Raw genomic sequence first — 21,583 nt, forward strand, 5'->3', positions numbered from 1 at the left:
CGCTGAGAAGGAAGAGACACTCGGAAGGTCCGTCGCTCACACCCGACTGTAAGACGCCGGCACCGCGGCAGGATGAGGTATGTGATGCAAAGCGGACGGGCGTACACATATATGAAAGCGCGGACAGCCGAGGCGGGAGATCTGCGGACGGCAGCGCCGCCATGTTGGGTTGGGGATGGCTAGCTGTTACAGATGGGCAATGCAATGTCCGCAGAGCGAAGCAGTGAGCTCAGAGTTCATCAAATGGCACTTTCCAGAGAACAGTAGTCCTGTATGTGTGTAGATGAGGGCGGGCTCCTGACAGCAGTCTCTGGAAGTTGATGCCAATGCCGCGCGCTTACGTGTGGTCTCATCTTTGCTCCCACTTTCCTGTGAGGTGCCCCGGCGCGCCTCGGACTCGCTGCGCTTCCCGAATGCCCGTAGTATTCCCTTTCGGCGGGGTGCACTGAGGTCTTGGCGCGCGCAGGGACTCCCGTGCCTCCCTACTCCATCTTGGAGACAGGCATGTCTTGTGGCGCTACGGCGGCGACGGGCGCAGGCGTGCGTCGGGTCCCGTGAGGTGGGAGGCGCAAGTCTCGCGAGGCCTGTGCGCGCGCCGCCGCTGGCTTGGGCAGTCAGTGTCTCCTGTCCTCCTCTGTGGTGTGTTAAGATGGCGGGCGGCGGCGGGCGGCAGTGACCGGCGGCGGCAGCAGCAGCGACCAGCGGTGGCAGCCCATGCTTCGGACGCGCAGGTAGAAACAGGGTAGCCGGGCTGGGGGAGAGGGGCCACCCTGTCTGAGCTGGTGGCCTGCCCGGGGCATGAGAGCGCGCGCCGCGGCGGCCTCCCGGACGGAGTCTCGCGCCCTCCTGTCCGTCACCCCCCCCCCCCCCCCCCCGCGCGCTCTCGGAGGCGGTTGGGGCGCGCGCTCCGGGGTGGCCTTGGAGTCTGATGTGTCATGGTGCCCCCCCCTCCCCGGGATCCCTCCACCCCCGCTGCCCCGGGGACTGTCAGCCCTTCCCCTGGAGTGCGGGCGGCGCTGACAGCTGCCCCTCCATGGACCCTAACTATCTGACGGGTCCCCCCAGAGTGCCAGGAGACCCCCGCAGGTGCAGACCCTCCCCGCCGTGGTATATTTGTATATATAGCGCCGCACGAGAACATGCACGGCGCGCCTTCTTGGGCGCTACATCAGACTCGGTCCACGGCCTTCCGCCCCAGCCCCGCTGGAGGTGCACAGACCGCCCCAGAGTGCAAGCAGTGCCCCTGCACCTAGCCTTGCCACTGAAAGCGCCCGCACCCCTTCGAGGCGCTGTAGGGATGGCCGCCGGCGAGTGACAGCGGGGGAGGGTCTCTCTAGAGCCGCATCTCCCTTCTGCCGAGCCGGGGAGCCCTGCTGCAGACGGGGGTTCTCGATCTGCGCTTTGACGGGGTCCTGGACGCAGGTCTCTCCAGAGGGGTCAGATGGGCAGGGCTGCTCCAGCCCCTGCACGGGGTGCCTTGGTGTTTGTGGCACGCCACTACAAGGGGCGGGAGGCTCCACCACCCACATGCAGCTGGATAAGGGCTTGAACCATGGCGGGACCCGAGCTGGGTGACCCCGCAGGTGACGGACATCGTCGGAGACTTGAAAGGGCCCGTGTGAAGTAGGAGGAAAAGCATTGCAAGTCAACCCCTGTGAAGGCTTCCTGATGTGGGAGGGTGGGTGTTAACCAACGTTGGAGGCCACGTTAGTTTTGTAAGGAGTTGAGCTCCTAATGTTTATATTAGTCATCAGAGAATATTCACCTTAAGAGCTTCTCAATTGAGTACGTAAGCTTGCTACTGAATAACGTTTTCATACCATTTGTAAGGCCATGTACAATAAAGGTTCCCTGGTTTGACGTACCCCTGTCGGATGTAAATAGATGAAACGTGGGTAGCTGTCACCGGTTGGGGACTTAACATTTCTATAACGCTCCTTGCTGTAGTGCGGCCGCCTTGTAGTGCTCAGCCGTGGGGAATAATACATAAATGTCTGTGGATATAGTATGTCTCGTACTCTCCTCTCGATGTGTGAAGTCCAGACCTATGATATATTGCAAAGCCAATTAAGCTTTGACTCAGTGTTAATAAATTGAACCTAAGCTGTTTATTTGACTCGCATTGAGTCATGTGCCGCAAATAGCTGAAAGCCGGCAGTCTTGCTTGCCTTTTCATTCTCAAACACCATTGTAGATGTGCAGTAAACAACTTGTGGATTGGGAGAACATTTTGTCAGGTCTATTGCTCCTGGTGCCAGCCTCTCTCCTGGTACCAGGTGGAGTTGAGTGATTCCCAACTCCTTAGCCTGATCATGAGGAGTGCACTCAGTACAGTGCTGAAGCAGTCTTTTTTTTATTGGGGCTGCTTAATTTTTGATTCTTTGGTGTCTTATTTTCTCTTGGCGGTATTTTCAAAGTCTTTACTAGTCTTATCATTTCTTCATGGTATGGTGCGTTAGTTACAATTTAAATATTATCTTTACTTTTCATTTTTCCTTCACTGGAGTCCCCACTAGGAATAAAAAAGGCTTTTTTTTTTTTTTGTGGCTGAATAGACCTCTTTAGCTGCCTGCCAGAATTAAAGCTGTACATGGGTACTTTCCCTCTGCCCCATTCTTATTCGCTGGCGCTTGATTGCATAGTAGTTGCTAGCCCACCTGTAAAGAGGTTGCATTACTCGAAACTGATATGGCTGTTGCGCAGCCTTTGTTGTTGATCACTAATGCAATAGAGGTTTATACTCAATTCTGTGCTATACTCTGTAGAAGGGGCTTAGGACCTTGTACCGCATAGACCTTATAATACAGGTTTCTAGTATAGGAAGTGCTGGAGCGGTCGGATTTTATCTGTGGGTTTGTCATTCTACTTTTTACATGCAATTGTGTATGATTGAAAATGTGTGTTCTTTTTAGAAATAAAAGCACTTGCTCGCAGTCAATTTATTTGTTGATGTGTGCTTTGTGGAGTTCTGAGTTACTAACTTTCCATTCTGCTCTGAAAAATCTTTGCACCGCCCCACCTCTCCTGGAGGATTATTCCTATAGGGGTTTACTTCGTTGCTCAGTTTGGGTCCAAAAGTAAACTGGGCCCAGAACACCAGAGCTAAGACTATCAGTTGCCACAACTGGAGTTTAGTAAACCCCCCCCCCCCCCCTTATCGCCAATGAAGGAATTTAATTAAATATATAGTGGAACTGTCGCTAAATAAGCGTTCTGGTGCTAAAAGGAGCATGAGGGGAAGAAGAGAATCCCAAATTCCTGAAGCAGGAAGGTCTTCAAATGGACCTTGAACAGCCTTTCACTGGGGTAGTACGGAGATGCAGTAGTGAAGAGCTCCTAATATATATTTTTAAAACTCCTCTGTCCGTACCCAGAACTGCTGCTCCTCCATCCCAGTGTGCGATGGCAGCAGTAGGTGGGGTCTGTGTTGCACAGTATTATGTCTGATGTGGTGTTTAGCTGTTTTCGTGGATTGAACTATGTTCTTTAGCAAATTCACAGTATAGTGGCCCTGCTTGGTTGATAATCAGACATTGCTGCATTTGTGTGCAGGGCAGCTGGAATGGCTTCAGGGCTAGTGATCTGAGACGAACATGAGTGCAAGCTGCTGCTAGAAACTCTTGCAGAGCTGTGAATGTTAGGCCAGAGCACTAAGGAATCCAGAGTTGGGGTCTGGCACTCTGTTCACTAGTGTGACTGGTGCTTGCTGTTTAAAAAAAACAATAGTTATATGCATGATATGTGGGTCCAGTGATTCGTGCAGGTAGCTTAGGGGGTGGGTTTTACAGCAGGTGGTTATTGGACAATGCTTCTTAAAAATAAATTATGTACAGCCAGTGTTATGAATGATACACCCAGTCTTTGGTCATCCTCAGTAGATAAAACCGAGCAGCAAGCCTTTCAAGTGGAGCACTGTGCTCTGCTTTGTGATTGAGGCAGTGTTTCAAGAGTAAAACTTGCCCGTTATCAAGTAATTATGCAGAGTATCTTCATCTGTGGTCTCAACAAAAACACAGGTGTTATTGAAGCCTTTATGGTTGAAAAGCACCCTGGTGTCACTCACACCTTACAATTGCACCCTCTACTGAGCACCCACAGACCGATCAGAGTAGCGATTGTACACCTTCCCACCTATTTTTAGTGACTCTGACATAACTCGCACACTGCTGACATATTAATGGTCTCTCACCTGATGGCAATCCCAACACTGTCAGACTAAGTAGTACCACACAAGCTGCTCACACCATCACCAATTAGGAGTTCTACTTAAGGCAACCGCTCGCCCTCTTCCCATAAGAGTTGATAACGCTACCGCCGCATACTTGCTGCTTGCAACAAATTAGCCCCAGCAAAATTATGGACTCCTAAACGGGCCCAGCCATCAGCCCCCTGGTATTCAGAAGAATTAAGAAAGCAAAAACATGCGTGTAAACGACTAGAGGGAGCCTGGAGAAGAGGCTAGAACAGTACTAATAAAGAGACGTACAAGCTAAGTCTCACCCTATACAAGAAATTAGTATTTAATACCAAAAAAAGTAATTCTCAGAGCAAAGCTCTCGAGCAAAATCCTCCTCCAAAGAATTCTTTAAGACAATAACTAAACTTACCGCTCCTAACATCTCCAAAAATCAGAGCAATCCGAATATGTGAAAATCTGGCCTCCTTTCAGCAAAAGGTGGAAACCATTTTTTCCTCATATACGCTTATTGATAAAGTGGTAAAGGGGGCGCTACCTAGGGTGGTGCCCAGTGGATCCAAAGCAGTACCGACGCTAGATAGTTTCACACCATTAGAGACACAAGACTCTATTAAACTCCTGGCCTCCATCCGATCAGGTTCTCCCCTGGGTCCATGTCTAGCGTCCGTGATCAAACAAACCCCAGCTCTTAATCCCCTCCCCCCCCCCCCCCAGTTCAACACCATACTCAAATCTGGCCAGTTTCCTAGAAAATGGAAAAGGCATCTATTCTTCCTTTGCTCAAAACAAAGTACCTTGATCCCAAGGACCATAACAATTGCAGACCAATCTCGCGCCTCCCGCTACCGGCAAAAATGATCAATAAAGCCATGAATGCTCAACTTAGCTTATTTCTCCAAACAATATATTACACCCCGCACAATATGGGTTCAGAGATGAACACAGCACGGAGCTGGCCCTGATAAAATCCACAAAGGAAGTTAGAGGGGTCTTGGACCGTGGAGGCAACGCAGTACTGATCATGCTGGATCTTTCGGCGGCCTTCGATACGGTCCATCATAAAGTTTTGATGGACCGATTATCTGAAGCTGGGGTACAAGGCAATGCCTCGAACCTCCTGAAATCCTTCCTCTCAGACAGAACACAAACGGTGGACTTAGACAAACACATCTTCAAACCTTTTCCCTTCCATGTGGGGTGCCACAGGGCTCGTCCCTTAGCCCAACACTTTTTAATGTTTGTGTCAACGCTGGCAGCTCTGATGAGATCATTTGGATTCCAGTTGACCTCCTATGCGGATGACATGCAAATAGTGCTGGCTCTCCGGCGTGGGCAAGAGATTGAAACAGGAAAAAGATTGCAGGACTGTAAGTCATCTCGGGGTGGATGTCCTCGATTTGCCTGAAACAACTCTGGCAACACAGAGGTCATTATATTTTAGAACAATCTGTACCTCTGGACGCCCGACTGGTGGCCGGAAGAATTGAGAACCTGCCCTGTACCAACCAAGAAAGCAATGAACTTGGGGGTTATAGTGGACAGCAGGCTCACTTTCGGGAACCACATAAGTGGGGTGGTCTTAGCGAGTTTCTTCATCCTTAGAATTATAAGGAAAATAAAGTTCTTTCTTTCTGAAGACAGTATTAGGACAGTGGTCACGGCGCTCATCATGTCACGGCTAGACTACTGCAACAGTCTGTATTTGAACATCCCAAAAAACATCTTAACAGACTTCAGATCGTGCAGAACGCAGCTGCCATACGGATGGGGACAACAACGTTTGTCTGTTAAGAAAGAACTAAAACAACTACACTGGCTCCCAGTCAAACAATGGGCGCAATTTAAAGCCCTCTGCACGGTCTTCAAGATCCTCAAGGGGGTGGGCCCCGATTACTTAAAACAAAGATTTCAATTGTATATTCCCAGAAGGACCCTTCAGTCCACGGGAGCAAAAAAAGTGATAGTTCCCCCAGTCAAAAAAGCATGCTGGTGTGGTAGGAGCTTTATTACATGTGCCTCCAAGGCCTGGAACAATCTTACATTCCACCTTAGAAACTCAACCGAGCTCTTTTCCTTCAGGAAGGGGCTGAAAACTTGGGTATTCACTTTATAAGTCGCCAGATGTCACAACAATCAATTAGGCAGTGCTCAGCGCCAGGACACCCTAGGGTAACCGTTGCACTTGAAAAGTTAAATTAACATAACCAGATAGCATCAATGCCAGTACGTTTGATAAATTAAAGTGCATCTTCATTGAGTGGTAGTGTGTGAAATAAAAATTAAGACAATGGGTGGAACGATGGATGAATGAGTGACGGTGTTCATGAAATGATTTGGTGACTGGCTGCATGTTTGAAGCACTAAGGCGTGTTTTATGTAGTACTGGAATGGGCAGAGCTGTAGGGGATCATGCCTGAACCTTTCTCTTTCTCCCAACAAATCATCCTGCACAGCGAGGTTGGTGTAGAGATCACTAGCTTTGGAGATATTGCTCACATGTTGTTGGTGCCTTCAAGTTGGTTAAAATACATTTTCTTCATTGGGTACATGATAGGAGACTAAATCTCTGTTGCCGGCTAATCGAGGGGAGCTGAGGCTCAATGGATCAGACAGTTTAGGCCTCAAAACATTCCCCTCTGCAATTACCTTCTATGAAATGGAAACTGAACTTGGGGTCTCTTCTTTTTCCTTAGCTATCACACTAGAGACTTGCAGATCTTTATTTTTTTTTGTTATTTTATTTAAAATTAAGTTAATATTGCACAGGCAATTAGGCCAACACGTATTACGTGACTAATACACTCGTTTCTTCGGGGCAAAGGAATAATGAAATTATAACCTACACGAAGAACTATATTTTAATGAGTCTAATAAATACAAACAAAGGTCCGAAACCAGTAATTCCAAAGAGTAAACTGAGACAGATAATAAAACAGACAAACAAAAAATCTTTTTAAAATATAATATCATACAACGAAATTAACTCAAAAAAATAAAGGCACACTCTGCTTGGTGTTAAAAAAATAACCACTTGTTGATACATTGAAAAATGGTGACTAATAAGGACCTTAATTCCCCTAAATTGTTCGTCTGGCGATCTTTTTAAGTTCGTGATATCACTGAGTCAAAATAATTCCCTATTTAATGTTCACCCAGTGAATCGTCTCTATGATCTTAAAGCCCAGACAGTGAAAACCCTGGCGAAAGGAAATAAACCACGAAGCTGGGGCCAAACAGGATAAGATGCAGGTGAAAAACGGAAACTCTTGGGTTCACCACACAATATAATCACAAATGTTCTAAGGTGTACCAGATCCCAAATAGACACAGGCATTTGTTGGGGCTTGACAAAGATGTTTCTAAATAAATCAATAAAAAGTGGGAGATCACTTTTAGATGTGGAAAATACACTGAAAGACATATCCTAGGGATACTATTGGATATTAAGAGACAAAACGTGGTAAAGATACCATCTCTGATACATCAGGTTTTTTAAATGTACTAATTGTTTTTGTTGTGACTCTACTAATAAAATAACGGTCGAATTAATTTTATTGCCTATGGAAAACACTTACACTATTCAACAATTCTTGGATTGTAACTCAATTTTGTGTCTACATAATAACTTGTGCCTGTCATAAAATGTATGTAGACTGGACTCCATCTCCTTTGAAAGAGATGGAAGGAACATTTAAGAGCCTTTAAGAAACACTCTGAAAAATACTGTATGTCTTTGTATTTAAGTGACTCTTTATATAACTATAACCTGAAGGATATAAGGTTTATGGCGATTGAAAGCACACCATCATGTAGGAGGTAGTGGTCTTATCCATCAGTTTCATGAAATAATTTTTGGGATCATTTAATTAGCATACACACATGGCTTCAATAAAAAGGAGTTACATTATTTGTTGAAATGATTCTTATGATTGGTAAACACAGACCGGTATATGATGATGAGTTGTGGGTTTTGCATCAGATGTATTCAGCTGAATGCTGTTTTACTGATTGTCAGAAGCTACTGATAAGTTTATTCGGATAATTTCCAGTAGGTAGTATAGGGATGCCTTTGAAGCTATTCTGGACTGTTACAATGCCTCCATAGAGGGCGTTGCTGTAGTCTAGTTAGCTGGTGATGAGGGCTTGTCACAGTGCATCTTGTGTGTGGGAGTAACAACTTGAAGATCTTGCGTTTCATGCACAGAGTGAGGACACGGCAGAGGAGACTGCATTGATCTGTGAATTCATGGTGAGCTTGTTAGTGATGATTCAGAGGTTTCTGGAGTGGGTGCCGGTCCTAGGTCTGATGGCCACCAGGAGGAGTTCCATATGCTGCTTCTGTTGCTCAAGGTCAGTACCTCCATCTTATCTGTGTTCAGTTGCAGGTAGTTCATCCTGTCGATGGCGCTTGTCAAGCATCCGTGGAAGTTATTTCTGGTGGGGCCCTCTGTGAGTGAAGAGGGTGAGTTTGGTGCCTGCGTAGGAATTTCTGTTGGGACCATGGGATCTGACAGTGTTGGCCATCGGGGCATATATGCGTTGAGCGTTGGGCTGAGGGATGAGCTCTGGTTGACAATGCAGGTGACCTCATTGGGTTTCGAAAAGGCGGGAGGTGAATTCTCTGGGTTCTTCTGGCGATGAATGAGGTGATCCATCTGGGTGCGTCCCATTGGGTGCTGATCTGGTGGAGTCTTTCAGTCAGCGTGTGGTGGGATATGGTGTTAAAGGCTGCAGAGAGCTTGAGGAGGATCAGAGCTACTGTTTCTCCTTGGTTAAGAAGGGTTCAGATGGCATTGGTGGCTGCAGTGAGGGCGGTTTCATTGCTGTGAATGCCTAGGAAGCCAGATTGGGAGGAGTTGAGTAGCTGGTTCCATGTGTCATGAGTTTCTTGTTGATCTTTTCCAGTACCTTGACTGGGAATCGAAGCAGAGATATTCACTGGTAGTGTTTGAGTTTACAGGGGTCTCCTTGTGTGCGGCTAGGGATGTTGTCTTTGTTGCCCTCAACAGGTGGTGGTAGAGGTTGAGGAAGTCTTGAAGGCTTCCCTGTTGGAGGTGTTCTTGCTGGTGCGCTGTCTCCTCTCCAGCTGTTTGCTGTCTTGTTTCGGTGTTCTGAGTTATTGGGCATACCAGCTGGACTTTTTGGAGGATTGTCCCGGGATGTTGCTCTTGATGGAGGCAATGCTGTTGGTGCAAATGGTGATCCAGGCGTTGAAATTCTTAACTCCCTGTTTGAGGTTCGTGGCAGTAGCGGAATTGGAGGTGTTAAAGGCATCTGTCCAGCTGATCTCGCATTTTGTTCCACCTCTGGTAGGGGCCACTGGTCATTTTTGGGGTGGCAGTTCAGAGGCTGGAGATGCTGGATGATGGAGTGATTGGTCCATGTGCGTTTTTTGCCGTGGCTGCATTTGACTTGGTTGCTGGAGGTGAACATGGGGTCCAGTGTGTATCTTGCGGTGTGTGAAGGGTTGTGAGCGATCTGTCAGTCTGAGGCTGCTCATACTGTCGAGGTGTACGCAGTTATTGTTGGGGGTAATCGATGAGGAAATTTAGGTCACTGAGGAAGATAGTCTTCAAAGGCTATGGGCTCATTAAAGGCTGCCGTGGTGTTGCTAAAGCTGGAGTGTGAGCCTGGGGGTTGGTATGCAAGGGTGCCTCTGATGGTTGTCTAGGCGTCCGTGTGGAGTTTGAAGTTGAGATTTTCCGGCAGCGGGGGGTGGTAGTATTGTCAGTGGTAATGGTGGTGGTGCACTGTGTAGTCTTTGTGGATGATGACTGTTCCTCCTCCTGGCTTGCGATTTTATCTTTTGGGGGCGCTGTGGCAATGTTTTGGCCAGATGTGGGGTTGAGCCAGGTCTCAACGAGGAAGACTGTCGGGTGCGAGGGTGGCAAGGTTTTATTTTTAATATAGGGTTTCTCCTCCACATTTTCGATAGAGCAGCTGTTGGCCTCCGGTGTTTGATTTATAAACCTCTGAATGTTTTGTCCTGTGGATGCCAATGACAGATGACTATTTGCTTCATTTAAGCAGCATACCATATTTTTTTATGGTTTCTACTCCAGCTATAACTGGAATAGGGGTGTGGAATTCAATATAATACCCACTTGTTCATGGGGCAGGTTGCATCATAAATCTGCTTTCCCTGTACCAAAATCCACTAGTCTGAGTGCCATATGGAAGCAATCTCATTATACAAGAGCTGTGATGTAGCTTCTCTGATCATGTGAGGGCCCGTACTATAGTAGCGTTGGAATACTAGCAATTTCCTAATTTTGCCACATTTCCATGTAGCTCTACATGCTGGGGATTAAGGTAGTGGTAAGCAGCAGTTCCAGAACTTCTTTCAGGGTTGGCATAAAAGTGATTGGAGGAAAAATGAACTTGCAAATGTTCAACAGATTTTGTCATAAGCAAATCTTTATTTTAAAAAAATTTATAACCAATTTTGTTCAGGTATTTTTTTATTCATGATACTGTGGCCCGAAGGCCCATACATCCACATGATTCAGTGCAGGTTTGCAGCATACCAATGTCCAAAAAACAAACCAGATGAACCAATGTAAACTTAGTCACCCCTGTCCCACCAGGATGTTGGGAGTATAGTGTGGGGCAAATGTAGAATGGCTATATTAGATGCGGCCATTTGGCTGCATTTCCTGCTCGATAAGAGATTCAGGGGACGCTACAGCTAATGTATCTGTATCCCTGTATTCCACCAATTGTTTCCATATTTTCTTGTGCTTCTGCGGGTAACCCCTTGCTTGAAATACCACCAGTTCCGTTCCCATACATCTGTCCATAGCTTCCTTTCTCTCCACCCCCCACCCCACCCCAATAGACTGTGAGTGGACCCCTTCCAGTGTTGGGCGATATCTTGCTTGGTTAGTGTAAGCCCCAGGAATAGGAGGTGCTGTTTGTATTGGTTTGCTTCAATCTCATCTATGCTATGAAGAAGCACTAATTTGAGATCAAACAGGCGTTCCCAGGACAGCACCCTGGCAGGTAAGCCATTATCCCACACCAGAAGGGCTGGAGATCACTGCATCTCCACAGTGTGCAGAAAAGTACTGGCCTCCCCATTGCAACTGAGGCATGTGTGGGATGATAACACTCCATATGCCAGAGACGAGACCTGGTATAGTAGGCCCGATGAATGTACTTAAACTGGATCAAGCTGTAGTGGGTCACAATGGCTGCACCCCGAGGAGTCTCCAGCGCCTCAGTCCAGTCATCATCTGAGAGATCTTTAATATCGCTCTCAAAGGTCTTCCGTAACTCCCCCAGTGTGGTACAGTTATGGGTAACTAGGGTTTGATACATTTTTCGGATCTTTCCTTAGCACATGCCGGACCTGTTTGGGGTCTATACCACCATTCGTTTATATTAAAGTAGGTGAGAGGTCGCATAATAGATGAACGCGTTTGCCGCGTCTATCCCGCCACAATAGGTGGATTGCGTATATGCCATAGGCTGTCCCTGACAGACCCACCACCCCATAGGATGTTAAGGGTCTCATTGACCTGGTTGAACCAGGATTGGGGGATATTCTAGGGGAAATTCTGGAGTCTATATAATGGAATATATGTAATGAGACCATCTTGAAGATGGCTGACCTACCATACAGGGATCGCAAATGGCAGGACCAGGCCTGAACCTCATCCCGGATTTTGGGTAGCAAGGGGTTTGTTGTGTTCAGGATGGTGTCGAATTCAGTGATATGAATATGCCCAGGTATTGGAAGCCCCCGATGCGTGTGTTAACTGGGACGCCCATGGACCTCTCCCCTACATACTGGACATAGTACTGATTTGGTCGGGTTAGTATTTGCAGTATCTGTGGGCCTGTGAACCTGGGGTCAGTGAGGAATAACAGGGCATCATCTGCGTATAATGCGATCTTGTCTGATACCTCCACGCACCAGGGGGTCCTGACTCACCTACGCTGCCAGTGGTTCTGTTGCGAGTGTGAAAAGAAGCGGGGATAGTGGGCACCCCTGCCTGGTACCCTTGCTGATTGGGAATTGAGCTGACGTTGCTCCAGCTACTCGCACTGAGGCTAAAAGATCTGTGTAAAGGAGACAGATATACAATAAGAATTGCGGGCCTAAGTTAAGGGAGTGTAGTAGGAGGAATAAATACTCCAAATCGAGAGAATCAAGAGCTTTGTCAATGTCCGCAAGCAAGATTGCTGCTGGGTGCCCGAGTTTTGGCGGCAGTGCATTTTGGACTCGCCTGATGTTATGATGCGTGGATCGTTGCGTGCATGAAGCCGGCTTGATCCATATAGAACAGAACTTGTTCATCCGGAAGGAGGTGATTTGCAAGAACCTTACCCAAAAGCTTAGCTTCCATGTTCAGTAGTTAAAGGGAGCGATATGAGTGGTTCTTCTGGGGGGCGCCCTGGCTTGAGGAATACAACTATTTCAGCTTGTCGCCAGTCTGCCAGAAAGGATCTGTTGTTCAAGGATTTCCTGAAGTGCTCTGAGTAAGTGGGGGCCCAATTGGGGAATGTGTAGCCTTAGAAATTCGCTTGGGAACCCATTTGGCTGGGGACCCTGCCAAGGCTCATGCCCTGGAGGGCGTTGGTGAGTTCTTCTATTGTGATTGGTGCTCTAATTGGTCCCATACACTGTCCGAAACCGGTTTGGTGGTATGTCCCTCAAGAACTCTGATTTGGTCAGGGGATTCCCTTTTCCTATAAAGGTTCAAGTAGTAAGTTGCAAAAGCCTGAGCTACTTCACGGGGGTTTGTGCACAAGGTATCATTCGCCCCCGCAGTATTGGTATTGTGGTCTGCGACTGTGCTATCTGACATAGGTGGTGTAATATCTTGCTCGATTTGTCGACTCATTGGTAGATTCTGTACTGGGTCGCCTGTTGTGCCTCCTTCTTGAGAAGTTGATGTATTTGCTGTTGAGAGAAGGTGGCGTCTGGCATGATCACTGCCACCTGCCCTCACCTCGTCTTCAAGGGCTCGTTGACTAGTCTCCAGGTCTACAATCTGTGTGAGACGGCAGCGTTTCACCCGGCGCAAAACTGAACAACTCCACGTATAGTAGGTTTTAGAGCCTCCCATAATATCACGCTGGAGGGAGTGGTTTCTGTATTGAATGAGATATAATCTGTGACGGCCTGGTGAGGAACTGTTTTATACAATGGATCTCTTAGATGCCAAGGTGACATTCGCCACCGAAATAAAGATCTTTGAGGTCCTGCATGTAATTTGAGTGTCATTGGGGAATGGTCTGATAGTCTCCGAGATAGGATGGAAACCTCCGTTACCCTGTGGACTTGGGACAGTGGGAGGAACCCGGGGCTCATCGAGAAAAAGGTATATTTGGTGTTTACTGTATGGTACGCTCTCCATACATCAGACCATCCCAGGGAGGATGCTAGGAAGTGCAGTTTTGATACCCCCATCACACGGTCAGATTCGCTAGAGCGCCATCAGTCTATGGGCTTCTCTGTGCCAGTCCAGCCGCCAACCCTCCCCTAATCATTGACGGACTTTATGGCATTTCTCACCAGAGACTTAGGACCCAGCGGGGGAAGGGTGCATAGAAGCTGCTCAATATCGGTGACTCTCCATTGAATGTACCTGCCACCTTAGTGTAGCGCCCTCCTATGTCTGTCCATACTCTAGTGCACTTAAAGGGGATTCTTCGATGGATTAGAATGGCTGTGCCCCGGGAACCATGAGTGAATCCCGCATGAAAGACTTGGTCGAACCCATAACGAGCTAGGCATGGGGCTCTATTTCCCATCATGTGGGTTTCTTGCATTAGTAGCACGTCGGTGTCAAGTCTCTTGGCCTGTTTGAGGACTGCCCCTCGCTTAATTTTATCTAAGACCCCCTGCACATTTTATGTCATGATGCGGATCTCCCCGGGATGGTCAGTTACTGAGTCTATAACCATCTAGTTATTATGGAGAGTACCATGTGTGGGTCAGATGGGTCACCATACATGTGCCCAAACAGTATATATAACATTTCCTTTCCAATGTGAACATCCCACTCCATCCCCCCCCCCCCTCCCACCCCAGTTCCTCAGTAAACTTGAAGTATCTGTTGCGTTGCGTTGTGGGCACCCCCCCCTACCCCAAAGGAGGATCCAGGGGGCCCCCCCACACCAATTGTTCCCCAATCTTTCAACCCCCCAAACATAGTTCTTAAGGGCGTGTGAGTAGTTCGTAGAGCGAACCGTGCATGCTAACCCCTGCATGCGGACCTAGCGAGCTATGTTTAAGAATAACCACTCCAAGGCAACAGATCTGCCTCCAGGGAAGCAGTGTCATTCTGTTGGAGTCATCACCTTATGCCTGGGAGTGCCAGTTGGATCTCGATCGGTCTCCTCTGTTCGATACAGGCTTCTTCAAGGGCCCTGTGGGCTCGTTCCTCAGGCATGAGTGAGCGAAGCAACTGCATCGGGAATTCCACCATTGATGCTCCCTCACAGCCCTCCGGGAATCCCACGAAGCGCAAATTGTTCAGCCTGGTGTGACCTTCTGTGACTTCCACCCGTGCGGCACGTTCTTTGGTTATCACCGTGAGACGATTGACCTTTTGTTGGAATGACGTGGTGTCCTCCACATCTGAAAATCTGGTCGCAGCCTCTGTTTATGCGATATAACGCCTTCTGGCGGTCCTGCCGAAGAAATTAAGCCTTTATGCCTACCATGCCAATTTTGGCATCCAACATGGCTGGCAAATGCCTTCTAGCCACCAGCAGGGCAACGTTGTCTGGGATAGGGTATCCACCATCTGTCCAACCCCCCCCCCCCCTCCCCCCCCCCCCCCCCTCTCTGGTGGCTGTGGCATAGTGGCCGAGAGTACTCTGTGGATGAGGCCAATGTCTTGTCTTTCGTCATTTTGGCAATGAGGACCACTGTGGCCGAGGGTCCGACCCCCACCTTGTAGTATCTCCCGGGTGGGGTCTCTTCGATGCAGGGCACAGAGAGCTGGTACTCACGGATTCAGCCCACCCTGAGCAGCAAGCTGCATCAGGGCTACCACGGCCGCTTCTACCATCCAAGGGCACACTGCAGACGGACCTGTAAGAGGATTCTGCCAGCTGGACCACCAGCCCCCAGTGCCCCCCCACACCTCTAATTCACCGTCCGCTTACCTCCAACTTGTCTTTAGCAAATTGTGCCAGCGCTCTTGATGGATCTTTTCTGGGGTAGTGTCAGACTACTGCCTCCCAATACGGTTCCTGTTCCCAGCTCAACACTGCGTAGGCCCCAGAACCCCATCTCAGCAGGTGGTGGGAGTAGATGAGGTCTCCCGGTGGACTAGCAGGGAAGATCCCTTGGGGTTGAGGGTGCGCAGAAGGCCACCGCAAACTTCCGGCCTACCCCTGGCTTCCCTTCGGTTGACGTTTAGTGGGGGGCCCGAGCACCTCAATCAATGGATGGAACCATCTTGGAGCTCCTACCGCGCCATGCGCGGTGCCAACATTCTCAAATTTTTAGGCCACGCTGGTCCTCCCCAGGTCACAGGCCCTACCGCAATCCCGGGCTTCAGTTCAGTGGTCCGGCCACACCGGGACCAGCTAGAGGCCCCCACCCCCCCCGAGGTCAATGGCCTGCGCATCATCGACCTACACTGCGTCCTACCTTAATGCCCACTGGATGGTTGTCGTGGTACCGGGCTACCACCAGCAGCAGAGAGAAGGTGGTCCCAGTTTGCCCGGTCTGCGAGATTCCACCAGGAAGTGCCCACACACCTCAGGTGGCGAAGTCAGCAGAGCGCTCCAGGGCTCTGCTCCGTCCGCAGGCCCTGAGCCGTCAGCCAGCTCAGCAGAAGTGTGCTTCTCTGGTGCCCCCAGTCCACCTCCACACCGGGATCCTCTTCGGACTTCGTGTTGACTGGCACGCTACCGGGGCACGACCCCACTCTCTCCAGCCTCTGGTGCGCCTCGAGGGCCCCGACGGCCTGCCCAACTGGACACCCACAGGGTCGGGGGCACATTTAGCATACTCCTCTGCCTCACCAACAGGATTCCCTCCAGGAGTATCTCCAACAAGTGTGGAATCGCCGGGTCCGCTAGCAAGGGGTTGTCCAAGGATGCTGACGATTCAGTTGCACAGTGGGCAGAAGCGCTCTAGAACGTGTCTGCCCTGATGGCTCGTCCGGCCACGCCCCGCATGAGCAAATCTTCACCTGCATGTTTACTCATGCTAAAATGCAGTTCCCAAATATTTTCTAGGACTACGATTTCTTGACCTACTTCTGTAAATTCTAGTGAATTCATGAAAGCTGTAAATCTGCACTAATGCAAGGACCTATACCATAGGTGCACTTTTGAGATTTCTTTTATAATTTGGCCCCTAATTAGGTTTGACTTTAACGAGACCTTTTTTGTTTATTAAAATACTCCCACCTCCTCTCCCTTGTTCCGGAGTTAGCCTAAGCAATAAGATAGTGTATAGTGATAGTTTACATCTTGGTGTGTGTTAGCCTAAGAGAAAGTGGTGAACGGTGGTGGTTTACATCTTGGTGCCTGAGGAAGCTTAAGAGAAGGTGGTGAATGGTGATGATTTACATCCCGGTGCCTATGGAAGCCTAAGAGATAAGGTAGTGAACTGTGATGGTTTACATCTTGGTGTGTTAGCCTAAGAGAAAGTGGTGAATGGTGATGGTTTACATCTTGGTGCCTGAGGAAGCCTAAGAGATAAGGTAGTGTGTATGGTGATGGTTTACATCTTGGTGCCTGAGGAAGTCTAAGAGATATGGTAGTGTATGGTGATGGTTTACAACCTGGTGCCTAAGAGATGAGGTAAATGTAAAATGTAAATGTCCAGTATTTGTAAAGCGTGAACAATTACCCGAAGGTGTCAAGGCGCTGGGGGCCGTCTTGAAGTTTAAGCGAGCTATTGCCCAGAGTCACATGGTGCTGGGCAGACCCCTGCCGCCGAAGCCGGGTATCGAACCGTGATCCTCAGTGTCCAGCGGCAGTCGCCCTGGCCGCTGCGCCACACCTCTTCCTCAAGATAGTGAACAGTGACGGTTTACATCTTGGTGCCTGAGGAAGTCTAAGATATGGTAGTGTACGGTGATGGTTTACATCTTGGTGCCTGAGGAAGCCTAAATAAGGTAGTTTATGTTTTGGTGCTTGAGGAAGCTCTAAAAGGTGATAAGAGGCAGTTGAGCAGAGAGTGGGGTGACTGGTAACATCGTAGAGTATGCAGATACAAGAGCTGGTTAAATCTGTTGTGTTTAAATTCCCCGTTGGTATGCATTTTCTGAAGGGGTTGACTGCATGTATCCTCCAACCCCATTTGTTGTGGCACCAGTGGGACCTTCATTTTTTTACTTCTCTTCTGGGGACCCTGTTAATGCCGCTCCACAGTTGTCCCTTAAGTATGTTGTCTCAAGACTGTAGTTTTGGTCGCTATCACTTCAGCTAGGTGGGTGAGTGGGTTACAAGTGCTGGATTTCCGTCCCATCTTCGCCTCTTTTTGTCTTGACAAATTGGTCTTGCAAACCAGGACTCCTTTCCTGCCCAAAGTGGTGACCAATTTCCACCATTGTAGGTTCATGCACCCTCCAACTTTTTTACCCCCATCCCACTGAAGAGCGGTTGCATAGGTTGGATCCTCGGTGGTTGGTCAACTACTACTTGCACCACACCATGGACATAGGGCTGGATGAACCTCTCCTTGTAGGGTACTGTGGTGCCAAAAAATGAAAAGCAGTGCAGAAATGAAACCTTTCAACATGGATTGGTCTCTGCATCAAGACTTTCTTAGCTTTGACCTTATCTCCTTTGGGGAGAGGATGTGGCCTAACGACTAGAGTGGTCTACCTCGGACCTGGACCTCAGGTTCAAGTCTTAGCAGGCATGCTTAACATTCTGTGACTCTGGGCAAATCACTTAATCTCCCCCTGCATAATAAAATGTCTGTCTGTAACGCAACTGGTGAACATGTAAAGCACTCTGATACCTTGAGGGTAAGTTTGCGCTATATAAAACTCTGGGGGGGAAGGGGGGGGGGTAGGAAAAGAGCCCTTCAGAAGAGATCAGATCCCATTCCGCTAGGGCCAAATCTACGACTACTATTTCAGAGAACTGCACAGTGGGTGTCCCTACAGAGCTTTGCCAAGCATTATTACCTAGATTCCAAGGTGTGTATGGAGAGTCCTTCTTCCAGATCTGTTTGCAGGATTTACTTTTGTATTTTTTAAAATTTTTAAACACTTTATTTGTCAAATAGCGCACATAGAGCAGAGCTCTGTAACCCAGAGACTTCTGCATAATAAAGTATAGCATTATGACTTCGTATTTTTTATTATCTCATTATGGAAAAGTCAAAGTGCAATACAAATGAAAGAAACCATTTAGAACCCTGACCCAACAACCCCCATCGCACTAACAACCTCGCAAAAGCAGCACGACAATGGAAAATGCACCACAATAAAAAAAAGTCTGCACCATACAAATACACAGCAGACCACTGATTACACCAACAGAGAACTTGAGTTTGTTTTAATGGCCCAGCAGTGGAGACCGGTACCAGCTGCAGACCTCGATAGGCCACCCATCGCTTCCATATTTTAAAATGTTTATGCGGGCACCCTCTTGCAGTAAATATAGGAAGCTCCAAACCCATGCAAAAGTCCAGAGCACTTTTCCATACGGACACTGAGGGAGGTGTCTGTGCCTTCCATGCCCTAGCAATGTCCCTCTTTGCCAGAGTAAACTCAAGCAACATAAGATGGCGTTTATATAGGTTACCCCCAATCCCGTCCATAACATGTAGAAGCACCAGCTTTGGCGAGCAGAGGAGGTCCCAACCCAACACCTCGGAAAGGCAGACCATAACCCCCTCCAAAATCGTGTCAGACAGACAATGCCAGACTGCATCAGGGTACCCTCTTCCCGTTCACATCTGAGACACACTGGGGAGGCCACTAATCCCGCCCTCCACAATTTAACCTCTGTGAAGTAGACCCGATGAAGATACTTGAACTGGACATGGTGCAGACGCACTGCAATAGCCCCCCCCCCCCCTCCCACCCCCCCCGCACACACACACTTTCGCTTCTACCGGGCTGAACTCTGCCAGGGATTCCAAGCCCTCCAGGCTAGGGGAGAGAGTGTGCCGGTATTGAAGGTATTTATAAAACTGGGTTTTCGGCATATGAAAGTTCCTCTGTAGGTCCTGGAAGGACTTCAGTACCGGCCCCCGCATCACATCCCCAAGGGTAGAGATGCCAATGCTATCCCAACCACGAAACCCTGACAGAGTAGCTAATTGTGGCAGATGCCCATTGTTCCATAGAGGGGTGTCCCGCGTCAGTGTATTCCTCCACCCCATCCTCCGTAGTGCCTGCCTCCAAATTTGAAAGACTACTTTTGTCGCTACCGGTAGGGAATTGCGCAGCAGAGCCAAATATAATGTGTGTAGAAAAGAAACTCCCAAAAGATGTCGTTCAACGGCATAGGCCGGGTCATCTCCATCCCCATACCACCATTCATTCAGAACGAGCAGATGTGAGGCCATATAGTAGGACAAAATATCAGAAGTCGCAAGCCCCCCCACAATACGTAGAGGAAGCAGGTCCTCAGGACAACCCACACTGTTCCCCCGGCCCGTAAAAACGAACCCTAAGCAGTGTTAACCTGCCGGAACCATCTGGGGGAGATTAGGTAGGGGTGATTCTGCAGTTGGTATAGTAAACGGGGGAGCGAGACAATCTTAAAGATGGCCGACCTGCCATAGAAGGATAGTGGCATATGGGACCAAGTCTTAAGACCCTCCGGCACACGGTCACAAACTGGAACCAGATTTCTGTCCCAAGACACAGTAGGCGAGTCCGATAGAAATGCACCCAAATACTTAATCCCCCCCCCCCGTAACCACTCGGACTGACCAAGCCCAGGTACCTAGACCCGATGCGTCCCCCAAAAACCCACAAGGTAGACTTGCGGGGGTTCAGGTGGAGATACGACGACTCCCCCCCCCCCCCAAGGATCAGTATAATGCAGAGTAGCCGTGGCCCTGTCTTATCCACATCTGTAAGAAAAAATAGGACGTCGTCTGCATATAATGCAATATGATCTGATAGTCTGTGCGCCCATTCGAAGCCAGTCACCTGCGCATTCACACGCACCCAGGCGGCCAGGGATTCCATAGCTAACGCAAACTGGTATGGGGACAGAGGGCAGCCCTGCCGGGTACCCCGTCCAATGGAGAAAATGGAGGAGGTAGAGCCGGCGACGCGCACAGCAGGTCCAAGTGCAGCCTGCGAAGCAATTCAAATAGGTACACCCAGCCAAGGGAATTAAATGCCCTGTCCATATCGTCCAGCAACAGCACCGCCCCCCCCAACCCCGAATGGCTTCAAAAGTAACATGCTCTCGTCTGATATTATGCCGGGATCACCCTCTGGGGCATAAACCCAGCCTGATCTGGGTGTACTGAAGTAGTAATATGGGACAGCAGACGATTGGCGAGCGCCTTGGCCAAGATTTTAAATTCAACATTCAGGAGGGAAATAGGACGGTAGGAAGCGTGCTGTTCAGGGGGCGGGCTGGTTTATAAAACACCACTACATCCGCGTGTCTCCAGTCGCGGGAAAGACCGCCCCGCTCGCAGGCCTCCACCACTCCGAGACAATGGGGCACTAACTGTAAGAAGTACTTTAAAAAAAATTCACAGGGGAATCCATTCGGCCCTGTGGCCTTCCCAGAGTTCAGGTCCCCCAGGGCGGCACCCAATTCCTCCTCTGTAAGAGGCAACTCCAGCTCGCCTCATCGGACAAAGCTCTGGGCAGAAGATGTGATCTAACAACCTGCCTATCACATCTTCATGAAGACATTCCCTAGGGGCGTATAACTCCGCGTAATACATAGCGAAACTTATGGCGATTTCGGAGGAGTCCTTAATGGACACCCCGTCCGGACCTGCTATACCGGGGAGGGCCTGGGAATGAAGTATCCCGACACAACCGATGGAGCATCTTGCCAGATTTATCTCTCCTCTTATAGACCCTACTGCCAGTTGCCAGCCGAACCAGATGTGCCTCATCCAAGAGGAGAGCAGCATAGATCTTTTGCGCAAGTAGCAATTGTTGATGGACCTGATTACCCCCGTCACCCCTACTGCGATTGTCCGGGTCCATAATGTTAGCTTCCACTTGTAATAAGGCATCCCTACGCGCTCTATGAGCTGCCGCACAAAAGGAGATGTCAACACCCTGTACAGTGGGCTTCAATGCCTCCCAAAGGGGTTCGGCCCCCGAAACTGATCCCACATTAATTGTCAGATATTGGTCAATTGCACTCTCTATACGCTCCCTATAGTATTCCTTTTTGGAGGTTCTAAGACGAGATGCGCCAATAGAAAGGCCGTCTCACCCTGCCCTTCTTTAGTGTAAGGGC

General features: G+C 48.9%; 1 protein-coding gene across 5 annotated transcripts in view; it reads left to right on the plus strand.

Annotated features, from left to right (window-relative positions):
* Positions 1-594: 594 nt before the first annotated feature.
* HUWE1 (HECT, UBA and WWE domain containing E3 ubiquitin protein ligase 1) overlaps positions 595-21,583 on the plus strand; it is a 1,878,220-nt gene continuing 1,857,231 nt past the window's right edge. For 4 of the 5 annotated variants that reach the window (XM_085629862.1, XM_085629866.1, XM_085629867.1 and 1 more), the window contains exon 1: positions 598-731. The gene's annotated coding sequence lies outside the window, so the exon portion shown is untranslated. Of the gene's footprint in view, positions 732-21,583 lie in introns of all 5 variants that reach the window. The other variant, XM_085629865.1, reaches the window with a different exon arrangement.

This window comes from Triturus cristatus, chromosome 10 (assembly GCF_964204655.1).
Source record: "Triturus cristatus chromosome 10, aTriCri1.1, whole genome shotgun sequence".
NCBI lineage: Eukaryota > Metazoa > Chordata > Amphibia > Caudata > Salamandridae > Triturus > Triturus cristatus.